Consider the following 13,989-nt stretch of genomic DNA (forward strand, 5'->3'; position numbering starts at 1 on the left):
AATTATGGTGGCAGCTGTACAACTCTTTGAATATAAAAAGCTATTGAACTGTACTCATTAAAAGGGTGAATTGTATGGTATATAAACTACATCTCAGTAAGTTGTTATTAAACAACAAAATCTCCGTCTCTGAGCAGTGGCTACCAAACCTCCTCTGGTCATAGCTCCCCCAAAAGCTCCAGAGCGGGGCACTGCCTCATGCCGGCTACCCTGACCTTGTCTTGTGACTCCTCCCCCTGCCTGCTCCAGCTGGGGTGGGGAGACCAGGCACCTCCCTATCCCCAAAACGTTAGAGGTCAAGTTCTGTGCTTCTCAAGCATGAGTGTACATTCAGATCACTCGGCAATCTTGCTAAAATGCACAGTTGACCTGCCAGGTCTGGGATGCAGCCTAAAGTTCTGTTTCTAACAAGCTCCCAAGTGAGTCGGTGATGCTCTGTTACCGACCATGCTTTGGGAAGCGAGGGTCGTAGAGCACATAACCAGTTAGTGGAAGTGTTTACTCCCACCCGATGACTTTGCTGCTCCAAAATGCCAGCCTATACAAGTGAATCAAATGTCAAGATTTTTTAAACATATGCCCTCAAATACCTTTTCCCTACTCTCCATCCAATGGATAAGTGTTAATAATGGATTACTGACTATTACTACCCTCCAGCTTGGTGAAATCCTTCCGTGCACATTAGTATTTTTGGAAAGTACCTAGCAACTAGTCTGAATATTTTTTCTTTTACTCAATTGGCCACGTGTTTTCACATCACAGGGAAAGCCCAGACTTGTCCTAACTCTGTGCCACTTTAATTATGACTATATATTTTCAAAGGACAAGATTAATTTCTATCTTCAAAACACCATAGGAGGTTCAAAAGACCTGCTCAGGAGGAGATAAAAAGCCAACGGATTGTGAACGTTTCTGGGAGTTGGGGTAGGTTTATGTATACAACTTAATTTTTATTTACTAAGCCTCTACTACATGGCTGCAACGTATATCGCTGCTATGCTAATCCCTCAAGATTAGGTATTTAAAGATGAAAAAGAGACTGTCTGTGCCCTCTGAGGGGCCCACATCCTAGTGGGAGAGAGAGGGAAGCTCCCCAAGAAAAGCAGGAAATGAAAGGGGAGGAGAACCACATTTCGGAGGGAGAGACCACCCTCCACTGCTCCTGCTGCTTGGTTGGTCTGCATTCAGTCTTCTCTCCAGATTTTGCTGATGTTTCTGGAAAGCTCAAGCATCTTGGACACTCTCCTTATCCCAAGTAAAGCTCCCATTTACACGGGATTTGCTAAAGGAGTACGAGGGGAATAGCAGCGTTAAGCTCGCACAGCAGTTTTGAAAGCAGCCCGTCATTGTTCCCAGGCAGGCTCGGGTCTTTGCCTACAGGGCCAGCAAGCTTTGATGAACGGACGGGTGAGCTCTGAACCTCCAAACAGCATCGATGTAGTACAAAAAATTCAGGTTCAAGTCCCATTTCTGCTAAAGCTTAGAAGTCTGACAGTCTTGCTTTTGGCACTGCTGGGCTTCATTTTCTTTATCTCCAATATCAAGATGATTATCTTGTGCTAAGTTCTTCATAGGGATGAAGCCAGAAAGAAATGAGCTGAAGTACAGAGAAGGGTTCATGAACCATAAAGCACTGTAGGATGTCAGAGATAATGACTGTTTTTCTTACCCCCCTACTCCAGGCTTCCCCTCAGATTTATCAACCTCAACTGTCATCTTGCTATTACTTCAACCTGGTCTTTGGGCACCGCTTGACAAGCCATGTGAATGTGGGGTCTTCCTAAAAAAAAATGCATTGGGATTGTGATCAGAAGGAGACTTGAGTCCAGGTCCCATGTGAATGCTTTGAGACTCCATTTCTGCAGCTCTGAAAGTCACTGACTACATTTCGAAATTTTCTTTTTGTTATAGACGTTCCCACCCCATAGCAGGGATGATTTATTTTGAGGGCACTTCCATACAGAGAAAAGTCTGCAGTTCAGTTTTTCCTTCCCTGGGATTTTGAGTCCAAGTCCTTATTTCCCATTAGTGGGGAAACTAAAAGCATGGAAACACCATGATGATTCCACTTGGTTACCCATTATCCCCTCTGCCTCATCCCCACTGGGCGTGGGAGCCTGACCCGCAGGGACCCTCGCCCCCACCCTTCCTTAGGAGGGCAGGTGCTCCTTACCAGCCTGTGCTTTTGAGCTTTTCAGACTAATCATGCAGATTTCCTAATTCCTATTATCCACAACTAAATGACCAGTCAGACACAGCACAAAATCTTGATAGGAAAAATATTACTTTTATATATGATTGGCAAAATATTAGCTGAGCCAGCAAAATCTTTACTGATGATAGATGCTAGTGAGCATTTTCAGCAGAGTTCCTGTTGTGAAGCTGTTTTTTTTAAACTTGGCCATAATTAATTCCATCTTAAACTGGCTGTATAAATTCTCACCTCCAGAGGTGAGACAAATATGCATTATACAATATGCATGCATATATATATATATATATATATATATACTTATGAATATATATATATAAGAATTTACCTAGTAGGTAAATTCTTCCCAAGTCTCATTTGATGGATGTAGGTGATAAATCCATAATCAAGATGATGAGATATTAATAATTGCTTCTGTAGTGTTTGATATTTGCAAAGTGACTTGCAGTTATTTATTATGAGGTTACTTTACATGGAACAGTATTCTCCCTAGATAAGGGAGAGCAGGACATGAAGAATGAGCTGTTATAAAGGCTTAGAAAGATGTCTTTGCCATCTTCTACGAGGTGTGTACGGCAGAGCCCTCTCTGAACATCACTGTGTAAAACCACATTCCCTTTGGTGTCTCTGGCCAAACATCCATAGTATGGATAAGAAAACTAGGGCTAAGCTTTTACTGCATAGCTGTGACCAAGGCCTTCTTTCCTAACAGGCTACAACCACTCCCCAGAATCCCTCTTTTCTATGAGAATATCTTTAATTTATGTGGGACACATAGATAATAAAGGTTAGGGTTTAGGAGACCTGGGTCCTAGCCCTACTATCTTACTATCTTACTAACTACCTGTGTGATCTTAGTCAACCCATTAACTACTCTTAGTCTCTGAGTTCTTTGTTTGTTATATTGGAAGGACAACATCTAATGTGTAAGGGTATAACAAGATTTGTTGTGAAACTAAAATAATAGGCACAAAAGCACTTGAAGAGACTGAAAGTCCATAAGGAGGTGTTATTATTACTGTTATTCAGACAAACAGCTCCTTTCCATCCCACCTTATCTGAAAATTGAAATTCCTTATTTAGCATCACCAGTCCAGATTTTAGTCATGCACTTCGTCTTAACTCCTGACTTATTTATAGGTTTCCACTTCTTTTTCTTATGCTGAGAGGCAAGATAGCATGGTGGTTGAGATGCCTAATTCTGGATTCAGATGAACAGGATTTGAATTCTAGATTAATCAAGACATCTACCTCTGGCCATGATGGAGAAACTATTACGGGATTAGCCTTCCTTCCATAAACAGATGTAAAACAGGACAAATATGTGAGATACTTTTGCAGCCATTGATCAGCAGCAGGTTATGATCCCTGAGAAAAGGGAGACTCACAAAGTGAAAGCACATTCACGCCACCCTCTTGGTATGGGAAAGTTCGCCACGCCAGTGCAGAGAACTGGAACAAAGAGAGTACAGAGGAGTCTCTTAGCTAAGGGTCAGTGTTTGAAGCTGTCAGAGGGGCTGGAATCTGCAGGGCAGGACACAGAAGACAGAGCAGTGAAGAGATAACCACAACTCAATCTGGGGGTTCCTCATGAGTTCTTGAGTGAGGGATGAACTGAGCTGCCCCAAAAAGAGGCCAAAGGATCAGATAGTAGCTGCTATAGGGCTGTATGCAGAGCACAGGTATTTGATGTCTAGTGGTGCTGGCAGATATTGGAGCGCCAGTTTAGGCCTTGCCAACTCCCCAGATGCCAGCTGAGATATGAGGAAAAACACATATTAGGAATGAGAGACATGCCCTAGAATAAGACCTATTGTCTATGACTTCAACAAATCTTAAAACCAAGCCTTGTCATGATCTGTATGAGAAGCAGGGTTAGAGTTTGAAAACCACCAAGATAAAGAAAAGCTTGAGCTTCTCATAGATTCTTTCTAATAAAACCTAAGACAAAGCCTTAAGCAAGTTCACAGTGAGTCACCAGTGACTGAACACCTGCTAGAATAAAGCTCAACACTTCAGAGGATGAAACCAAACCCAGAGTCTCAACAATATATAATTAACAATGCTTAGTATACCATAAAAAATTAAAACATGGAAGGACACAAGAAGATGTGATCTATGGTCCAAAGAAGAAGAAGGGAATAGAAACTGACCTCAGGATAGCTCAGATATGGGATGCAGCAGAAAACTCTAAAGCATTTATTTAAAACATATCCAAAAATTAAGGAAAAATGTGCACTAGATGAGAAAACAAATAGAAAATGTTAGAGAAAACACACTATAACATAGAATGAAATGGACATTATAGAACTTAAAAATAAAATCATTGAAATGAAACATTTATCTGGAGCCTTAACAAGAAATTAAAGGCAAAATAATAAAGGGACAGTAGACTGACTTGAAGAAATATGGATATAAATGATCTAATCAGCATATCAAAAGGGGAAATGGTGAAAGAAAAATGAACAAACCTCAAGAACTTATAGGGCAATATTAAATAGTAAAACAGATGTATGATTGCAGTTGAAGAAGGAAAAGAGAGTGAAAATGGAGCACAAAAAATTATTTTCAGAAACAGAGCCTGGAAAATTCCCAAATTTTAGTAAGAATATCACTCACAAATCTAAGACATCTGAGAAAACTTAAGCAAAATTACTATAAAGAAAACCATACCCAGGCACACTAAAGTCACATTGTTGCAAGCTAAACCTAAAGAGAAGATCTTTAAAGCAAAGAAGAAAGAAAAGAAAAGCAGGGAAAATGTTATGGAGGAAACTTAAATGCATATTGCTTAAAGAAATGAGCCTGAAAAAGCTACACTATGTATAATTCCAAATATATGACATTTTGGAAAAGACAAAGCTATAGAAATTAATAAATATCAGTGATTGCCAAGGATTTGAGGGGAGAAGGGGAAGGATGAATAGGTGGAACAAAGGATTTTTAAGGCAGTGAAACTAATCTATCTGATCCTATAATGATGGATACATGACACTGTGCATTTGTCAAAACCCAAAGATTTCAAGACAAAGTATTAGTGTTAAAGGGAAGAACTGCATAATAATAACATGGAAAATCATCAGGAAGAGGTAGCGACCTAAATGTGAATTCAAATAATGACAGAGTTGTGAAAGATCTATGTGGAGCCAGAACATTTGCAAAATGCCTAGTAAATGCTTAATACACAGTAGCATCAAAGTGGCAAGGATGATGATGATGAACTGGTCCAGATTAAACATCAAATTCAGTGAAAGTCAGCCTATAATCAATTATTAATATTAGTGATAATTCACTTACTTAGCAAATACTATTAAAGTTTTAGTATATGCCAAGATCTCTGTAAGAGTAAAACAATGACTGTAAACAGTCACTGCTCTTATTATCATAAAGCTTATGATCCCGTGGGGGAGACAACTACCAATCAAATGATCACTTGAGACGGCTGATGTGAAGGAAACGTTATGATTCCATGAGAGCACGGAAAAGGGAACCTAACAGAGGTTGGGGATAAAAGGGTCCCGGAAAGAACTAAACGTCTGAAGGCTCATCTGACATACTGAGCGAAGACCAGATGGCTGGAGTGAGCAGAGAGGCAGCGAGTGCGGGTGTTGAGGCCGCGTGGTTCATGGGCCATAGACGCCATGCCATCCTACATCCACTCTGAACAGACAATTCAGTGAGACAACTGCTCTGACTTACTGTTTTCAGCAATCATTAATAATTTCCCTACAGCTAGCTTTAATTAACTAATAGATATTTTTTTTGCTGTTGTTCAGTAACATGCCAAGAATCACGTAGGGAGTAATGATTTTGCAAAAAAAAGAAGAAGAAAGAAAGGACTTTACTATTTGATAATTGACACCCATCCTAGTTTTCCCAAGTGAAAACATCTGTTTCATGTTTTCACATCTGTTCAGGGTGTGCAACAAATTCTTCCACCTGAAAAGAAACAACCAAAACGGGAACAACATCCCAGTTTACTTTAGAAAATTCTTCTGCTGTCCTCCCAGTGCAATGTTATTTATTTTATCCTCATGAGCAGTTCAGAAAAAGGAAATAGACTTGTCTTTTAGGGAGGATGTTGAAAACACTATGTGTACACACACACACATACACAAATGAAATGAAAGGTTAAGTATTATTACTATTGGTTGAGAAAGAATAAAAGCATAAGTGTTAAAGTGTGGACATGATCAAATGGGTAAAAACTAAAATAGGTAGGATTATCATGGACAGATGGTCTCTCACAAAGAAGAAGAAGGCTAATAGTGGATCATCATAGAAAGCTGCAGGAGAAAACTAGAATTGTGCTGGGGACATCAACTGGATGGTCAGAAAGTGGCTGAAATTATGCTATCAGAAGGAATATCTATTTATTTTTGCTTTTCAAAATATTTTAGAAGGAGGAGAAAATAACATGTGAAAGTGCTGTTGAGAATCTAATTCTGTGTAAAAGGAAATGTGATTGTGGGAGAAACAGTAGACATTGTGCAGCAAGTCATTTTGTTGTCTTAATTTTGTAATGGCCTAAAAATGCTGAGGTAAGCTAGCCACGTACCAACCCTAGATTTTTGTAAATCAGTTTTCAAGAAGTTCAAAAGAAAACAATCGTAATTTTATTGCCAGAAAAACTAAGGGGGAAGTCACCAGGTGAGGGCCTTGACTTCTGACAATAGAGTAGAATTCTGATAACAAAGTTTTATGTGCAAAGTATTTAGAGACACACACTGCACTGTAAGGACAGGACAGAGTGCAGCAGTGACCTACAAAGGGACAGTGGTAATGGAGGGATCAGGATGGGTCAGGATGGAGAGAAGACCTTGGAAGTCATCTAGGAACTGGGGAATTAACATTGCTGCAGGCTTTTCGGCAAGATAAGTAAGTTTGGAGGTCTACTATGTAGTAGAGTGCTGACAGCCAGCTATACTGTATTGTGTACCTAAAATTCTCTATGAGGATAGATTTTCTGTTGTGTTCTTATGCCAAAATAAAATAAAATGATAATAATAAAGTGGTCAGGAAAACTTTGGTGGATGATGGATATTTCTATGGCCTGGGTGGTGGTAATGTCTTCATGGATGCATACTTATCCCCAAATTCATTGAGGTGTATATGTGGAATATTTACAGCTCTTAACATATCGATCATACCTAAATACAGTGGTTTAAAAAGTAAAACGAGGAACCTAGTAAACATAATGTTCCTCATGTAATTGTAGATTAATGATAACAAAAAAAACAAAAAAAGTAAAGCAAGCAAGCACACTGATGTTTTTTTAAAAAGAATGATGCAGCATGGTATAAAAGAAGAGCGCCAAGTGGGAGGAGAAATTCTGTAGTAGGAGTAAGCAACTGACAAAAAATAGAAAGTTAGAAATTGCAGCAGGTGGAAGTGGGGACTTTCTCAAAGGCAGGAAGGCAGCTGGCAAATAAGGGGTTATGAAAATCCCCAACCCCAGGGCTGGGACCGGAGGCAGGGTCACTGACCTAGAATAGTGGTCAGGAGCAGACAGGGGCACCGTCAGGCTTGGTGGGGTTGAAGATTATGTAACTGTGAGGGGGTCCAGTTTAAGAGAAACAGTGCAAAATTACACAAAGATACGAAAGTGACTTCATTTAGAATGAGAAACCACAACACTTTGCACATTAAGAAAAGTTTGTAGTTTACAAATTCCACAAAATACAAATAAGCAATATAATTTCACAGTGGAACTTCCTGACAACTCTATGATCTCTAAAATACTTTCTTTTTACATGTTTGACTGCATATTCTTTGATCACCTTTTCTGTTGAGTAAAAAGATAATTTGTTCTTTCCTCTAACATGTCTGAATGAAATTCTTAAAGAGCAACTTAGTTTTTAGAACAGGTTTAAATTTATAGAAACATTATAAAGATAATACAGAATTCCAAGCCCAGTTTTCCCTATTTCTAGCCTCTTACATTAGTATGGCACATTTGCTGCAATTAATGAAGGTGTATTAATACATTATTGTTAGCTAAAGTCAGTACATTACTCAGATTTCCTTGGTTTTACTGAATGTTACCAAACATTTATACTGAATGTTCCTTTTCTGTTTCAGGATCCCATCCAGGGCACCCCTCTACACCTGATTGTCCGGTCTCTTTAGGCTCTGCTTGGCTGTGACAGTTTCTCAGAATTCTCTCTGTTTTTTGAGGGCTAGTTTTGAGAAATACTGGTCACGTACACAGTAGATGTTCTTCCATTGGGATTTATCTGAAGTTTCTCATGATTGTATGAGATCTGGGGGAGGAAGATCACAGAAATTATGTGTGATTTTCATCACATTTTATCAAAGGTGAATATCATTTCCCCCCTCTCTTCCCTCTTGTCATTCTGTCCTCTTTGAAAGGAAGTCACTGAGTGTGGCTTACATTTAAGGTGTAGGGAGTTAACAATCCGCCTCCTTGAAGGCAGAGCATCTACATAAATTATTTTGAAATCTCTGGTATGGGAGATTTATGTCTCCTCCCCCACTTATTTATTTATTCAGTTATTTATTTATAGCACCATGGATGCATGAGTATTTATGTCATACTTTGGGTTATAGTCCAATACTATTTTACGGCTCAAATTAGTCCCCTTTAACCACTGGGAGCGGTTTCGATAGACTCCTGTGTCTCTTTGAAATATCTGTGTCATTACGTTTATTTTTTAAATACTTCTGTACTTTGTGACACTACAGGGTGTTCCAGGATCATTTTGTGTATTTCCTTCCCCAAATTTACAATTGAATTTTTCTCCAAGGAGCTCTGGTTCCTCTTATTGGAGAATAGTATTATAAACCAAGATCTAAGTATTAGATGTACTCGTTGCTGCTAAGATGTTGCTGCTTCCAGGCCCTCTCAGCTGATATAAGGAAGTGTAGATGTATATATACTCATCTGTATATATAGATACACACACACACATATATATGTGTGTGTGTGTGTATATATAGATACACATACCTATGACATTTCTATATGTAACTATCTGGTCTATATTAAGCTAGACAACAACACCAATGTACCAGTGTCTCTAAGTCTAAACTATAACCTTGCGGATCATTCTAGCCTCTTCTTGCTTATCTGTAACCTCACAGTTTAACAGTGAGAAACGTGGCTCCCACCATCCACCATTTTTTACTTAATTGTTCAATTCTAGTATACATGTGTAGCAATACCAGACTTGTTACCCTTTACTCCAATGCTGTGGGGCACAACTTTAATAACTAGAGTACAGTGCGTATGCACAGTTTCTTTGGCCTGGAGTCTTACAGACTAATTTACACTGATTTCCAAGGTTACTTAGGTCAACACTGTTGCCTCCCTCCCTTTCAGTAAGATTGTTTCATATATTCGTAATACAGTTAGATTTTTTGTCACATTCTGCATTCCATCTTAACCTAAATTAAAAAAAAATTTGTGTACATTAGAGTTCACTATTTGTGCTACTAAATGCATAGTGTCATGGATTCAGAATTGTAGGGAATTTGTTTTACCCTGAGGCTAGTTTAGAAAAGTTTCTTTCAGATTTGTTATTCATTCTTAGCAAAGTCAAATATGCTTTTAGGATTATTACTAAAGTTAGGAAAACTACTGAGCTTTCATAAAAGAGCTGAAGATTTGGAAGAACTTTCCGTGGACTAACATCTGGTGCCATACATTCCAAACCTTGTTTCTCTTCCACACCCACATACTTCTGATACCCCAGGCCTGTGTGTTTGTGTCACAACAGTAAGTGAGCCCACACAGTGGACAGTTGGAAGTACTCCTGGGAACCAGTTTTGCTCTGGAATAGCTAAGGGACTTACCTTTACATGGAGGTGTTTGGAAACACATAAAACACCCCACGGCTTTAGATAATTGCAACTTAAATATACTTTTGCATTAAAAAAGTGTAATTATGTGGACACAGTCCTACAACTCTTAGAAAACAAGGGATCCCAAAGATTAAATTTATTGTTTCAGGGTAGATCATTCTGAGTCAGATCATTCATTCATTTTTCAACAAATATTTATTGAGTGTCTAATATGTAAAGAGCTGTGTGTTCAATGACAAAAATGAGACAAAGTCCTTGGCCTCCTGCCCTCATCAAAAACCCATTTCAGCAGAAAGATAAAATACAAATGGCCAACAAATAAACATGTAATTTATTCAGATTTTTAAAATTTATTCAGAATCTTATTTATGAAGAAAATTAACAGGGCGCTACAACACAACATAAAAGGAGGATCCAATTTAGAAAAATCCTCAGTGAGGTGATATTTAAGCTCAGATTTGAAGGAAGAAAAGAGTCAGATATGCAAAGAACTGGGAAAGAGGCTTCCAGGAAGGAAAACGGGCACAGCAAGATACCTGAGGCTGGAAAGAGGTCAGCATCTTCCTGGAACTCAGGGCTGGAGTTTAGGGAGAAAAGGAAACAGATACAGTTGAGGCTACACAGTGAGACAGGCTGGACCTTCCTTGCAGAACCAGGAAAGAGTGAATTTTGTTCAAAAGACAGAGAGATAGCCCAATAATAGCTTTTAGAAAGAGAGTGACTGGTTGAGGCTTTCTTCTTTTAAAGAGGAATTCTCTAAGGGGAATAGAGGGATTGGGAGGGAAGTAATGAAGGGAGCAGGGGGACCAGTGATCTGAGTTGAGGGCTGGCTTTTCCATTTCCAGACCGTAAAGTTATTTAACCTCTCTTAGTCTCGGTATCCTAATCTTTAAAGTGGAAATACAGTTCTAATAACTCACAGGATATTGTGAAAGTTGAATGAGACTATACAAGGAAAGTGTTTATTAAACACTATGGCTGGCAGACGGTCAATGCTCAAAAATCGTTAGCTATTATTACTCTTATTATTATTGTTAGTAGCAAAGCAAAGTGTAGTCCTAGGAGAGAACTTGGAATTAACAGAGCAAGGAAGGACCCAGAGATAAGTGCCTGAAGGCAAAGTCAAGTTAAAAGAATGCAGCCTCAGTGGCCTCAGTGGGGGAAGGGCTGGAAGGGCAGGCCCGGAACCACATTCTGAGCAGCACAAATCACCCAGAGCGTGTGCACTGAGCACAGTCCTTCCTACCTGCAGTCAGAGTTATGCTGGAGCCCGGGGATGCAGCCACACAGCAGATGGCCCAGGAGCTGAGTTGGGCTGGGGTAAGAGGCTGGGCCCCTCAGCTTGCCCTTTGTCTGCCCAGGGTGTCTTCTGATGAGACACACACCACCTCTGAGACAGAAGAGCAACTGGAACTTGCAGAATCAGTCAGGGTCTGTCTGGCCTCCGCTGTTTTCTCTCATCCAGCCAGGTGCACCATTGAGTGAATAAGGGAACAGGAAGCTAACACCCCAAACAAACAGAAGCTAAGGAGAATAAACATCTAACTTTTATTTACTTTTGTTGTTATGTTCAGAACATGGGCAGCAAGGAAAGAAACTATTTCAACCTCTTCAATAATCATTTTTAAGTCAGTAATTTGAAGCGCAAGCTTTGTGAGAAGACAGTACGAGGTGCTAGTTGCTCTATATGCAGTTAGATATCCAGTTTGGCGGGTATGACGCAAGACGTTGGGATACACCAGTGAGCAAAACTGGTGGAATTGCTACTGTCACAGCCCAGTGGTAGAAAGTTATACAATTACAAAATAAGAGAAAGGCTGTATGTTCTCAGAGTCTGGGGGCCTTCCCTTGTCTCAGGAAATGTGAAGAGTTAGACCAAAAGTAGCTTAAATTATGCAGACTCTCCCCCAAAGTTCTCTTTCCTGAGAAGCTTACAATATGCTTTTCTCCACTCACTATTCTGTTATCTCCTCTTCTTTCCCCAATTCTCTGTTCTCTGTCCCTGCAAACCTGTTCAATCTCTGTTTTCCCTTTGCCTACATGTCCTTTGGCCCAACCCTAGCCCTAATTTTCCCCAAAGCCTATTTGTTTCTCATATAGAGTATCTGATGCCCTCTGGACTTCTCCAATTTGCACTGCCATCCTCTGAAAATAACTGATGATTTATTTTTTTCCTCTCATACATATAAAACATTTATTGAGTATTTATAATGTGTGTCATTCACTGAGCAACTTTTCACATTTAATTTTCACTTCTACCCTATGAGATAAATTCTGGTATTTTCCTGATTTTTCAAACAAGAAAACTGAATTGTAGGAAAATTAAGTAACTGGCCCAAGGTTACACCGGAAGTACAATTCACCAGCCTTGACCTCAGGTTGGTCGATTTCCAAGGCCATGCTCTTAACTATTATGCCATTCTGTCTCCAAGTGATTGTGATTCACCCCGTAACCTCTGGATGACCTTCACATGGGGAGGGGGCTTTGTTGACTTAGCAGGGGTCATGGGAAACTAAGTTGCACCTGCCCATAAAGAGCAGCTCTGTTCCGTGAATGACAGGACAGCACCAGAGGGCCTACCACTGTGCAAGTGGTGCCCATACTCCTTGGCACTGTGTGAGGGATGTTCTCCCCAAAATAAAGGATGGAGAAAAAATCCTCATCCCTCATGGGAGACCTAAGCAGGCCAGCTTAGAGCAGGAAGAACAGACTCCAAGAGGCCTAGAACATGGTCTCAGGAGCCATTATAGAAGAGAGGAAGCAGAGATCTGGCCCACGGGGTTGGTGGGCTGGTTGCTCAGAGTTCAGGGGAAGATGATAGCAAAGCCAGGCTGTCTCAGGTGCCAGGGCAGCAGAGAAGGGATGGTTGCAGTTGCATAGCCACACTTCTCACAGGAAGCAGTCTTAGGCAGGAGGAGCATCTGTGAAGGTGGACACTGTGACAGGCATGAACCAGGCCCAGGGATTCCTTTTTGAAAACCAACCCATTTATTTAGTCATTAAATACTTATTGTGCACCTCTTGGCTTCTAGGCCTGAGTCTAAGGACTGAGCATTTGGGGCTGAACAGAGGAGACAAACGGCCCTGTCCTGTGGAGGTTAATTTGTTCACCTCTTGCAGCGAAGTGCATTAATCAGTGATGAAAATGCACCAGATGACAATGGCAGTGTGGGTATGACAGCCTCAAAGATAAGCAGTTAGAGCTCTTAAGAGAAGTAGTGAGGCAGCAAACACTCATGGTAACAAACTTCTTTACTTCATAGAAAATGTTTATTCGGGAGTCCTTTCAAAGATGCACCTGAGCATGTGCAAAGTAGAACATAAATGATCAAAAGTGTATTTATGCCCAACTTTTCAGAAATCTACCTCATAGAGAGAGCAGGATGTTCCCATGAGCAGGTGCCCTAATTTCCATGACTGGCTTCATAACACCCTGTGGAGTTGCTAGTTCCACAAGTCATTTGATAGCAAGGCTATTCCAAACACTAGATATTAACAAATGTCTAGTAACAACAATCATAAATTATAGTCTCTAATATTAATTTTGTAACTAACCTTTCTCATGACCATAAACAAGTCATTTCAGTTTAGTCAATTCTATGTTCCTTTCTTGGAAAAAAACAAAAGGGGGGTGCATTAAACAACTTCCAGGTTCCCTTCCCATCCTGACATAGTATTTCTGTAAGGTTCCATGACGGAAATCTTCCAAGGGATTAGTATAAATGGAATGTGGCTAAGATGCATACCAGATGCAGAAGATAAGACACCAAATCAACCACAGGGCCCCAGCTCTGGGAGCCTCTATCAGGCAGTCTCCTGTATCAGGAGCACTGGACATATGATTGTATATGTAAGATAAATTCTAGCCGAAATAAGCAGGCAAAGAGAGGCAACAAAGGGCCTGGTAGTTTATTTGAACGCAATTCCCGGGCGAGATTTCCCAGTCTACAGA

Source organism: Manis pentadactyla, chromosome 19, assembly GCF_030020395.1.
Source record: "Manis pentadactyla isolate mManPen7 chromosome 19, mManPen7.hap1, whole genome shotgun sequence".
NCBI classification, from domain to species: domain Eukaryota; kingdom Metazoa; phylum Chordata; class Mammalia; order Pholidota; family Manidae; genus Manis; species Manis pentadactyla.